This window comes from Phocoena sinus, chromosome 9 (assembly GCF_008692025.1).
Source record: "Phocoena sinus isolate mPhoSin1 chromosome 9, mPhoSin1.pri, whole genome shotgun sequence".
NCBI lineage: Eukaryota > Metazoa > Chordata > Mammalia > Artiodactyla > Phocoenidae > Phocoena > Phocoena sinus.
The window spans coordinates 99,707,801-99,719,785 of record NC_045771.1 but is presented as its reverse complement, the minus strand read 5'-3'; the positions used below and the strand labels follow the sequence as shown (position 1 = coordinate 99,719,785).

The following is an 11,985-nucleotide window of genomic DNA, read 5'->3' as shown; positions in this document are numbered from 1 at the left end:
AAAGGGGATAGTAACTGGACCTGCCTCACTCCCACTGAGGGGTCCGCTGGCTGCGACCTCCCCAACTCCCCTGAGGCTCTTTTCCTCCACACCTCCTGTTTCATCCTGTCACCTCTTGCGCTGGGGTGTCCTAGAGGGCAGGAAAAATGTCTGCTCTGTTTCCGAGGCCTGGGGCTCAGGGCCTCAAGGAATGAATGCCCTACTCAGCTGGGAATGAGAGTCCAGTGATTCTGACTTCTTGAGAAATCAGAGCATTGCAGGGATCCTTCAAATCCTTCTGAAGAGACGGTGAACAGTGAGAGTAGAGTCTGAGCGTACCTGGCCTGGGCCCTCAGGGATGCAAACAAGGGGTCTGTCGTGTCTCCTCCCTGGACACGCTTACTTTGTACTTTGGATTCAGGGCCACAAGGTTTTTGGTGGCTGGCTACTTTTAAAGAAGTCCATTCAGAGATGATTTTTCCCGCTCAGTCTCTCCACTGGTCCCGACAAGCCATGTTTTTCCTGCTCTGTGCTCGGACAGGACGGGCAGGGCTGCTCCTGAAGAGCCAGGGTGGGCCTGGATGTTGCATTCCTGAATCAGGGGCAATTCCTGGTAACTGCACCCCAAGCTGTGCCCACTTTTCCAGGTGGGATTCTGAGAACATTTGGTCCGGGTGACAGATGCAATCTATGTCTCTTCTGCAGGAAGTAGGGTGGAGTGCCTTCCGGGAAACGTCTTCCTCGTGTAAGGGGCTTTGTGCGTTCACAAGATAAAGTGTTGATGAAACTGTTCTTTCGTACAGGAGGAAGAGCACTTCTAATTCTGCAGAAGGGCCTACATTTTACAAGGGGATCTTCAAGCGCATGCTGTCCACTTCCCAGTTTTCACCAGTGGGGAAACCGAGGCTGTGGGACTGAGTAAGGGGCATCTGTGTCTTGGGGATGTTGGCATCTATCTGCCTTTCCTCCTCTGAGCATCCCTCTGTCTGGGACCTTCTTTCTTGTCCACTCCTGGCCTACCTAAATCTTGCTAATTTCAAGAAGACGTGACTTCTAAAGTCTTTCCCGACCCTCTGCCTCCGTTGGCCGGACTTTCCAGGGCTTCTAAAGCATCTTGGGTTTCCTCTGTTACGGCCGTGCTGCTTTATGTGTGCACTACCCCCAGCAGACTGTAAGTCACAGGCGGGCAGCGAGGTTTCACTTTCTTAGAGCACAATAATTATAGCGCCGAACGAATGAATGAACGAACGAACCAGTTGTGCAGGAACCAGGACTTTGCCTGCCTATTCGGGACCCGCCAGCCCGTGAACACTTTGAGTCTGGGCTGCTCAACGGGTCTAATAATTCTCAGTCCCACCTGGCCAACGCAGAGAGGTCGCAGGGCCGCACGGGGCCCCGGGCGCGCCTGGAGCGCGCTGCTTTGTTAGGGCGATGAATCCAGGTGACCGGCCGGCCCGGGCGTGGCGGCGGCGATTGCCCGCGCCGCCTCGAGGGGGCCCTGCGGCGGGCGCGGCCGCGAGCCAGGAGGACGGGCCCGCCCGCGCGCTGCTCGCGCTGCTCGGCGCCCTGCCTGCTGCGGCCATCGCCCCACGGGACCGCGCCGCCGCTCGCCCAGGTACTGGAGGGGGGCACGCGCCGCCAACCTCTTTGTCTCGGGCGGGCGGGCGCCGGCGTCTGCTCCTGGGGAGCGGGCAGGGGGCTCGGGGCGCGCAGGGGAACGGAGCTCCGGGCGCGCGGGGACCTGAGCTGGGGGCGAGAGTTCGGCCGGGGTCCGGGAACGGGGGAGCGGGGCTCAGGGACAGAGTCGGGTGAACGCGGCGGGGGGCGCGGGCGGGCTCGGCCGGGGTCCGGGACGTGGTCTGGGGACGGGGGCGCGGGGACGCGGCTGGGGCGCGCGGACGCAGCCGCGGAGCGGGCCGTGTGCGTCAGGGGCCCTCTGCGCCGGGGCGCCCTGGACGGCGGGCGCGGGCCGGAGCGGCACTGTCGCGGCGGCGCCCGGGTGGACTTCGCTCTCCAGGACGGGTCCCGAGACTCCGGGGCGGAGCGCCGAGTTGGAGCTGCAGTGGGAAGGCTCAGGACCCTTCTCCCGCTCTTTGCAAGCGGGCTTTCCGGTGCGTCTCTGTTTCCCTTTCCCTGTGTTAGGCGGGAAGTAGGGGGTCCCTTGGCGCTTCCTTCCTGACTTCTGAGGGAGCGGGAACCGGGCGGGGGCGTGCGGGGCCGTGGCCACCTGCGGCACGTGCCTGCTGCCACGCCAGCGCTGTCGCTGACAGGCAGGAAGAGGGAGGGTCCGGGCCTCGGTGGGCGCCACCTGGGTCTGATAAGTGAGATGGGGTCATTTGCCTGAAGTGATTTGAAAATCTGTGTGGCGGGAAGGGGCTGAAGAGCTCCCGTTGAATTCTTGAGACAGCGCTGGCGGGTGCCCCCCATTCTCCAGTGTGGTTAAAAAAATAAAAGCCCATGGGGTGTGTGGCCTGCAGAGACCGCTGTTGAGGGAGGTCACTGCCCACTTAGAAGTCCCCCAGACCCTGAGGGTGTCCCTGTCCTTCACACACTTTGATCTTCTGGCAGAGTTTTCCCCCATTTTCACTCTTTTGTAATGTGAATGCGTGTTCATGGAGGACTCTTTAAATATTCTGAAAATGTGACTGAAAATTATCATCGCATCGGTGTCGCAAAGCCCTTCAGAGCTAACCGTCTTGGCATTTTGGTATACTTGGTCTGTGCGTATTATTCTTTGTGAAGTGCTTTAGTTCTTTGCCTTTTGAAAGAGATTTGTGTGTCCTTGTGATTCTCTCCTCTTTAGGGCCTGGGAGGTTATATTTGCAAATCAATCAACAAGTATTAAGAAAGGCATTTCTGTGCGGAGGCCTGGAGGGGCCAGGGAGTCGCTGCAGCTGCAGGGTGGAGCGGGCAAGGCCCTTCTGCGGAGAACGAGGGGACCTCTGTGCACAGGGAGCTGACTGTGGGATCTGGCAGGAGGCCAGGCTCCTGACCTCAAAGACAAAGTAACAGTAATCTTACTCAGTAACTTTACAAAGTAATAGTGACCCGGGAGACGAAGTAATAGCGAAGTAATAGCATGGTCGTAGCACATGCTTGTGGAGTGTTTGCTTGTGCTAAGTGCTTTGCATGCATTCGTTGCATTCACCCAAATAACAGCCCTTGGAAGGAGCTGGGATTCGTGCTCCATTTTACAGATGTGCAAACTGAGAGGCAAAGAAAGGCTAAGTATCTTGTCCAAGTTGTCGCCCAACGTGGTGGTGCAGCCCAGGATTCGGCCAGGACAGTGGGGTTCCAGGGCCCCAAAGTTGCTGTTGCTTGTCTGTCAAGTGGATGCATGTCCTGGCCGCAAATTCCTCGGCTGAGGTGCCAAAGTTAGCGGCAGCAGTAGATGAGTTATTTCTTTACAAACCAAGGAAAAGATAGCAAAAGTAGTAGCCTCAGGGAACTGGTGTTCCTGGATGCAAACTGACTTGGCTTCTACAAAGTGTAGCTTTGGCACCTATGGGTTTTCAATGGAGCTATTTGCACACGTGACCCTGGGAGCTAAAGGTCACCAGGTCAAAGTATGTTCCTGGGCTGCAGGAGATATTCCTGATGGGATTAAAAATGGCCTGGGAATAAGGCAAAAAGGCAAGAAAAGAGAGGGGAAAGGCCAAGAGGGGACGATTTCTGACCCACCATGGGGCGACGGCAGCTTGTACACAAGGCCCATTTTACAGGTGCGTACATTTATTAAAGTGCAAAACAGCTGGGGACTAGATCAGACCCAGCCCTCTGGCTCTCCCTGCGTGCGCAGCTCCTCCTCTAGGGTCAGCCTGGCAAAAACCACCACCACGCTAGGAGAAAGCCTTTTGTACCCAAACCAAACCCTGCTCCACCCCTGACCCCTGACCCCAAACTCCTATGCGGGCGAGGTGCCAGCTGTTCCTGCTAGAGAAATAGCCCACCTCCAGCAGGCAGAAAGTTACTGTTGTATCCCAGCCACCCAGTGCATCCACAGCTCCCTGAGTAGAGAGGCTTCCTTACAGTGGCTCTGCTTTCTCTTGGAGAGGCGCCTGTTTTGTGGCTGCGTTTGACGGGTCTTCTGGTCCCAGGCAGTGGGTTGGGATGGGGTCCCGGAGGTACACAGACCCTGAACCCTAGGCTCTTTCCTGTGTGACCCGGTAAGCACGGGAGTCATCAGTGACCTAGAGCCGGCCCTGTCCCCCTGGAGTCCTTTGCAGTTACCTCTGTTGATCCAGAATAAGGGGTCTGGCCAGTTGGTTAGTGCAATAGGCATTCTGTTAACTCAGAGTCGCTACGTGTTCCTGGTTGTTAGCAAGAGTGTTCAGAATCATCACTGCTTTCATTATTGTCCGGGTTCTGGGCACTACTCTGGCTACTGAAAGAGTTACCTCTTTGAATCCTCTCTGTTAAGCAGAGGCGGGTGTGAGAGGGTGTCGTGTGGCCTGTCCACGTGGAGTGACATTTAAACCCCAGCTGTCCGATAGCGAGGGTGTATTTTTCCGTGCTGCCTCACTGATTTTAAAACACCTGGACATTAAAAATTGCCTCAGGCAGAATGCTGCCGAATGTGAGTGAACCTTCTCTTAGGGTTCAGAAGATGTTTTGAATCTTCCAGGCTGTTGAGTCCCTAGAAAAGGCAGATTTGCTGCTCTGTAGTTGTGAGTGAGCTCAGCGTGGGAACACTTATTTCCTTGATGTCTGTCCTTTCCCCAGAAAAGCAGAAAACTAGAATCTCCAGGTTTCTGGAGCTTCCTTTTGCACTTGAGTTTGGAACCGCACCCCTCCCCCTGCCACCCGCACAACATCATTTTGGTGTGGGTCGGCCGGGTGTCCGCCTGCCAGGGCCACGAGCCAGGCCCTCTTGCAGGGACATCTCTGTGTCTTGCTCTGTGTGCACTCGGGGTCCCCACTGCACGCCTGGCCGTGGTGCAGGCCAGCCGGCCGGATGTCTCCTACCTGCTGTCCCAGACCCCCGCTGGGGACTGCCTCTGCTGGATAGGAGGGAGGAGGCCAGTGAAGGTGAGGATGACCGCCACCTGGGGCCACCGATAGGCGCCATCAGAATGCCCTGCTGTGTCACTGAGGGGAGGATAGTCATCGTGATGATCCCTAGACATTTGAAAAGAGCTATGTTAATTTCTTCAAAAAGAAGGCAATGGGGCTTCCCTGGTGGCGCAGTGGTTGAGAGTCCGCCTGCCGATGCAGGGGACACGGGTTCGTGCCCCGGTCCGGGAGGATCCCACATGCCGCGGCTCGGCTGGGCCCGTGAGCCATGGCCGCTGAACCTGCGCGTCCGGAGCCTGTGCTCCGCAACGGGAGAGGCCACAACAGTGAGGGGCCCGCGTACCCCCCCCACCAAAAACAAAAACAAAAACAAAACAAAACAAAAAAAAGGCAATGATCTGGTATTAATATGTTTGGTCCCAAATGGGCTAAATTAATGAAAAATTTATGTCTAAAGAGTCTGTGTCAGTGAGCAGGAAAATTCCCTCTGGTGGAGCATTTCCTGATCGTGCCATGGAGGTGCCCCCCAGAGCCACCAACTCTGGGAGAAGAGGTTTCCTCACGTTCCGTGCCCCCCCCCCCCCCCCCCGCCCACAATCCCCCTACGTCCGCCCGCCTGGGCTGGAAGCCCTGGGAGCCCTTGGCAAGTATCTCCCCGGCTCCCAGCCTAGTAACCTTGCAAGATTAATGCCTTCTTTTGATGGAGTGGTTACCCATGCGCGATGGGGTGCTTGCTATCCGCGATCAGAGAGATCGTCACCCAACGTTGCAAGATAACATTTTTGTCTCTGTTTTCCGGAATGGACACTGAGACGCAGTGAACTTAAGTCATTTGCCTGTGTCGTGGGGCTGCTTGGAACCCAGGTCTGTCTGGGGACAGAGCCTGTGCCTGGCCCTCATCCACAGAAGGTGAGTGCCCCCTTGGTCACAGGGGCCCGAGCCTGTGCGTGAAGGGGGTGGTGTGGTGCTGGGCGGGGTCCCAGAGTGGAACCCAGGTCCCTCCGCGATGCTGGGGCTTCTTCCCAAGGCCAGGGGTCTCCATGGTCCCCTGCCCGCGTCACCCCTCCTCGAGGGCCTGGCGAAGGCTCCGAAAGCTCTCGAGTGCCCGCCGTCCGTAGCTGGCCGGGGTTCCAGCCGCAGCTGCTTCCTCGGGCGTGGAGCCTTCGCCCCTCTTCCTCCCTCAGCTCTGACTATGGCACGTGGCCAGCTGCCTGCTTTCCCCTTCCTCTTCTCCCTGGGGGAGCTGATAGCGCTCAGGACTCCCTGTGCGGGCACGGCTCTGTTTCTAAGATTGAGGAGACATCTGAGGGAATCCTCATTCCAGCTTCCCGAGTGGCAGCCTGTTGGTGCCACTCCCAGCCAGTCTGCGCCCGTGTGCTGGGGGAGGTGGGAAGGGTGTCACCTCCTTTCGTCGTGTCTTAGGGGGTGGCGGCCACAGGGTATGACCTGGAACCTCTTGAGCGTAGGTTTCCCGAAGCTGGTGATGAACAACAAACCCCGAGGCTTTAAAGACACACGAATGAGTTAGGTGCCCCAGTGGAAGAAGGCCAAGGCTCTGGAGAAGGGGCAGAGGCAGAGGCAAAGGCAATGCGTGCAGTGAGGCCCGCCTGCCTCTTCTTTGCAGGGAGAGGCGGCTGTGCCCCGGAAACTCGGGAGCCGGTCGTTTCACACTGGAGGATTCAGGAATCCGCTCCTCTCATTACCCTGGACCACAGCTGCTCTGTGTTGCATCTCACTCATGGTGGAGCCTCCCAGGGCGCGGGGGAGCAGCCTACAGCTGGCCGTGCGAATCGCCCCGGGGCCAGGCTGGGCCATTAGCTGGGGCGTCTGCGTTCTGTACACATTCCTCCCGTCGGGCTGCGGGAACAAAAGGGCCCCATTGACTCGGTCCTGGCGTTCTCCTCCGCTCGCAATCCATCACCTTTTTCAGAGGTTTCCTGAGTGCTCACCCCTCACCACTGGTGATTTTGGATGCACATCAAAGGCAGCGTGCTGGGAGGAAAGAGCTGGGCTCTGGCGGCCACAGGTCTGGGGTAGAAGGCGCCCTTTGTCCCGTGAATGCCCTCTCCGTTCCCCACCTGCAGCCCGGGGACATCGCCGCCCTCTGTGTGACTCGTACCGGCGCTCCTCCTGGTTGTCTGACTGCCGGGGTCCCGCGCGTGGCCCTGCACGTCCCTCCTGCTTGCCAGCTCCTGGGCCGCTACGTACTCTGTTTCTGCCAAATTTCCACCGCCCCAGGGGCTCCTGCTGAAACATCACTTCCCCATTCTCGGAGGCCCTATCTGGTCCCGCTGGGGACAAGCCTTTGTGATAACAGGAGGACGCGGTGGGGACTCAAGAGTTTGCCCATGAGCTTGGACAGGTGTGTTTCCAGTTTCTCTTCTCTGGAAAGACCAGAAGCGCCCAGTGGCTGGGGGTGGAGGAAGGGGAGCACACCTCTGCTCGCATCCACTGGGCTGGTGGCTGAGTGAGGCAGGCCCGGCTCTCAGCTGGCCAGGTACATGTTTTCTCTTGTCCTGCCCTAGGAGGGGAGGAGAGTTTGTCATCTGTGTTGCTCAGGGGGTGGGAGAGGATTCGCAGGGAACGGACGTGCCTTTGCTTCCTAAATCATTTTCTGATTCTTTTTCTACAAAGTAATTTTTGTGTAATACGTTTGCTGTAGACTTGGAAAAGAGGGAGAAATGTTAAGAATGCAGGAAAAATTTCCTAATATTACCACCCAGGGAGCGATGTTTTCACCCTTCTGTATGCTGTGTACATTCTGTGCTCTTCAAGTTTACCCACTTGAGATCAATGTATTATTTTAGCATCAATGTGGCAATATAAGCATTTCCCCACTTGTAACTAATTCTGCATACACACGAGTGTTGACAGTAGAGAACCCAGTAAGTACGTGATGACCATTTGTCCTCTGGTCACGGACGGCCTGCGTGCATCCTTGCACGGAGATCGTTGGGCAAGATCCTGGCCAGTCATGTTCTTGGAGGAACTCCTAAGGTGGTTCGAGGTCAAAGAACACAAACTTTTTTTTTTTTTTGCGGTACGCGGGCCTCTCACTGTTGTGGCCTCACCCGTTGCGGAGCACAGGCTCCAGACGCGCAGGCTCAGTGGCCATGGCTCACGGGCCCAGCCGCTCCGCGGCATGTGGGATCCTCCCGGACCGGGGCACGAACCCGTGTCCCCTGCATCGGCAGGCGGACTCTCAACCACTGCGCCACCAGGGAAGCCCCACAAACTATTTTTGATTGGTGTAAAATACCCATAACATAACTTAACCATTTTCAAGTGTACAGTTCCGTGGCATTAGTACTTTCGTATTGTGAGACCGTCACCACCATCCGTGAACAGAACTCGTTTCATTTTGCAAAACAAACTCCGTCCCCATTAAACCCTTAACTCCCCATCCCTCCTCCCCCAGCCCCTGTCACCTACCATTCTACTCTCTGTTTCTATGGATTTGACTACTCTAGGTACTTTATGGAAGTGGAATCATATATCTATTTTTTGGGGGGCACTGGCTTATTTCACTTAACATAATGTCCTCGAGTTTCATCCGTGTTGTAGGATGTGTCAGAATTTCCTTCCTTTTTAAGACTGAATGATATTCCATTGTACATAAAGACCACCTTTTGTTGAGCCATTTGTCCTCCAATGGACACTTGGGTTGCTTTCACCTTTTGGCTATTTTGAGTAATGCTGCTCTGAACATGGGTGTGCAGGTATATGTTTGGATCCCTGCTGTCACGTCTTTGGGGTGTATACCTAGAAGTGGGCACAAGGTTTCTGAAGCCCCTTGAGATATATGGTTGGATCGCAGTCGAGAAACAGCGTGCTCGCAGAACCCTCTTCGTGCTCTCCCAGGGTGCCTGAACTCCCGGCCGGCTGGGCGCACGCTGGGAAAAACCAGGCCTGCAGGAAAAGGAAGAGGGAGACTTCTTACCGAGCTGTTTTGACAGATTGTGTAAACTCAGTGATTAATGGAATGAGAAAGCAGGAAGAATGTCTTTCATTAAGAAAAAAAAAAAGAGCCTTTGGGGTTGCTTGGTTTTATTTTCAATTAAAAGGGTCTGATTTTGTTTCTGGAGAATGGCTTTAATTTGGATAAATGGTTCAGTCTGGGGCCCGCATGCCAGAGCCTATGATGTATGAGTGCCGTTATTCCGGGTTTCCTCAGGAACAGCACAGATCCGGGCCCTGCTCTGGCCTGGCCTTGGTGAAATGGCGATGACGGCGGCTGTGCCTTAGGGGGAGACCGCTCTTCTGAGCAGTACCTGGAGCCTGCGGGGCCCGAGGCCCAACCAGGTGGATGCTGGTTAATTTTTACCCTCCAAGAACGTGTTCACGGTCTCAAGTCAGGAATGCCAACCAGCAGGCCCTACCCCCGGCACTGGAACACGTTGGACCAGAATTACTGGCATCTTTTCCAGTGTGGGCATTTGCAGAATTGGTCAGGCTTGGGGGATTCAAAGCGGGGGGGACATCCTTACGTTGTCCCCTATTTGTGGAGGCTCCCTGGCCCAGGCAGGGTTCAGGCCCTGGGCGCTGAGCTCTCTGCAGGGTGGTCCGGTGGGGCTTCTCTGGAAGGAGATGCTGGACTGAAGGATGTGATGGAGTCAATCCTGGGCTCTCTGGGAAGGATCCATCGGGTGGAGGGCCAGTGAGGGCAGAGGCCTCAGGCAGGAGCTGCCTGGTGCATTCCCGGAGCAGGGAAGGGATTGAGGAAGCGGAAGGAAGTAAGAAGACACCAGCATTCCGCTCCTGATACCAGGAACACCGTGTCAAAGCCTTAGCCTTCCACGCTAATGGGGGTGGCAGGTCCGCCATGAGTCCTGGCCAGCCTGGGGCCTGTGGGAGCTTGGGTGAGGGCGGGGAGTCTACACAGGAATGTGTACGAGTGCAGCCCACGGAGGAAGGACAGTTTGCTGAACCAGGTGGTTGGAGAATCGTGGAGCCTGGAGATATTGTAACCCCGAAGATCCCGTGGCCCAGAATGAGAAGCATGCCCATTGTGGCGGGCCGGGGTTCTGGGACGCGTGGGCCTCGGCCTGCAGGAGAAAGGAGTGTGTGCACCCAGCTTTCGGGGGAGTGAGGGACGGAGCCCGCCAGACCGCAGGCCGCCTGCCTGCGAGAGCTCGTGTGTGCTGTTCTGCTCGTGGAGAGGCCGGGCAGCTGTGCACGGGCCCCCGAGGAAGGGCAGTTCTCAGCATAACAATAGGAACTATCTTGGGCTGAGGGCTGGCCAGGCTGATGAAGACTTTGGGTGACATGGGTGACTGGCAACGAGAGGGTTGATGTCTCTTGCTCTTCACTCCACCCCAGCGCCATTTAAATGGAAAAAATCCAAAATACAGGTCATCTGTAAGAGCCTAATGCACTTGTACAGAATTTGTTTCTTGCTAGAGGCACTATCGCGACTTAACTGATGTCTGCACATTTATAAAAGGTCCCCCATTCTCACGCTTACAAATACACGATTGTCTTCCTCTTCCCGGTTTGGTTTTTGTAACAGTTCAGCGTTAGAAGTGTGGTGTGTGTGTATCTGTATGCTGGTGGTTTTCCCAAACCTATATCCTATGCTAAGCATTTCCCGTGTATCTGCCTCGACTTGACAGTTATCACGGCGATGACTCTTACAGCCCTTCAGCGTGATGACCGTACCTGCATGAGCTCCCAACCGCTGGGCTGGCTACTTGCTGGTAAATGATTCTCCTTAGAGCTGCTTCTTTCAGAAGATGAAAGAAGAAGGCGCTTGGCTCCGGCTTGCTGGGGACCTGCTGGCCTCTGGTTTTGTGTGTAGCCCACGGGGAGGTCTGTGCAGCCTCAGGCCTGGCCCGGACACAGCCCCTCCCTCTGCCTAGGCTGCTTGTCCTGCCCCAAGGGGCCAAGTTTTCCGTCCAGCTTGCGGGGCCTGCGCGCCACGGTGGGCGGAGGTGAGCGTGGCTTTTGCTTGGTTAGGTCCTCACAAAGGCACTGGGGTCAGGGCCCAGCACCGCCCCCTGTGGCCTGCTGTGTGCTGATGGAATTACGCTCACTGGAGCAGCAGTGCTTCTGACCTCGGCTCCGGGAGCCTTTGTGACCAAGAATCTTGGCCAGTGTCCAGCTAGGACCTGTCGGGGCTGAACTCAGCTCTGCAACCAATAATGTTCTAGTGGGGTCCAGACAGTCTCAGCTTTCAGGTTTCACTGCCAAGATGAGTTGGATTAACGGGCTGGAGCTGACGAAGACTTTTGGCCAACGGTGATCTTTCTTGTGTGCTCTCCCGTGACCCCTGGTTTACTGCCTTCCTTCCATTTGGCCTCACTGGTTGTTTCTGATGTATTCTGTCTGTTGTCAGACGCGTGCGCTTTCAGGACCTCAGCTTCTCTGTGTACCCTGGTGCTGCTGGAACTGGCATGGTCCTGCTTGTTTGCTCTGGGGCCGGGGTACAAAGGGAGTGTGCTCTGCAGTAACCACTGTGGCCTGGGTCCTGCCTCTGCATGTGACCCTGGGACAGCCGTCTTGCGCTTGAAGTGTTGCTGAACACGGGGGGTTGGTATCAAGGACCCCCCGGGTTGCTGGGGTAAATGTGATGTCGTGTACACACTGGGTGTTGTAGTCATTACTCTTCTTTCCTCTTTAGTCATTAAGCCTTTCGAGGAGCTGAATCCAGGAGAAGCCTTCCACCCATTCCCCACCCCCTGCTAGCCCGCCTCCCGGAGATAGAGCTCCTGGGAAGGAGGTGAGGGTGTGGGATCCCCGAGCTCTTCTCAGCCAGGCCCATGTCCTCTGGGTGGAACCAGTCACAGGCCCACACTGCCCTTCCTGACGCCCAGTTAGCACATCCTTGGTCTTCTGACGTACTCTGGGATTGGGCTGTGTATATTTTGTTTGTATCTCTCCTCACTAAAATCTGAGTTCTTCCAAGGACAAGATTCAGGGCGTCCTATATCTTCGTGTGATAAGGGTTTTGGAAGGAGCCCAGGGACAGCTCCGTCACCTTGGGCAAGGCCTTTG

The 11,985-nt window shown here is 56.2% G+C and overlaps 1 protein-coding gene across 2 annotated transcripts in view; it reads left to right on the top strand.

Moving 5' to 3' along the window:
• The first annotated feature begins 1,510 nt into the window (after window positions 1-1,510).
• TNS3 (tensin 3) overlaps window positions 1,511-11,985 on the top strand; it is a 226,770-nt gene continuing 216,295 nt past the window's right edge. Inside the window, exon 1 of one of the 2 annotated variants that reach the window (XM_032643771.1) lies at window positions 1,511-1,594. The gene's annotated coding sequence lies outside the window, so the exon portion shown is untranslated. Of the gene's footprint in view, window positions 1,595-1,991; window positions 2,091-11,985 lie in introns of those variants that run through there. The other variant, XM_032643770.1, reaches the window with a different exon arrangement.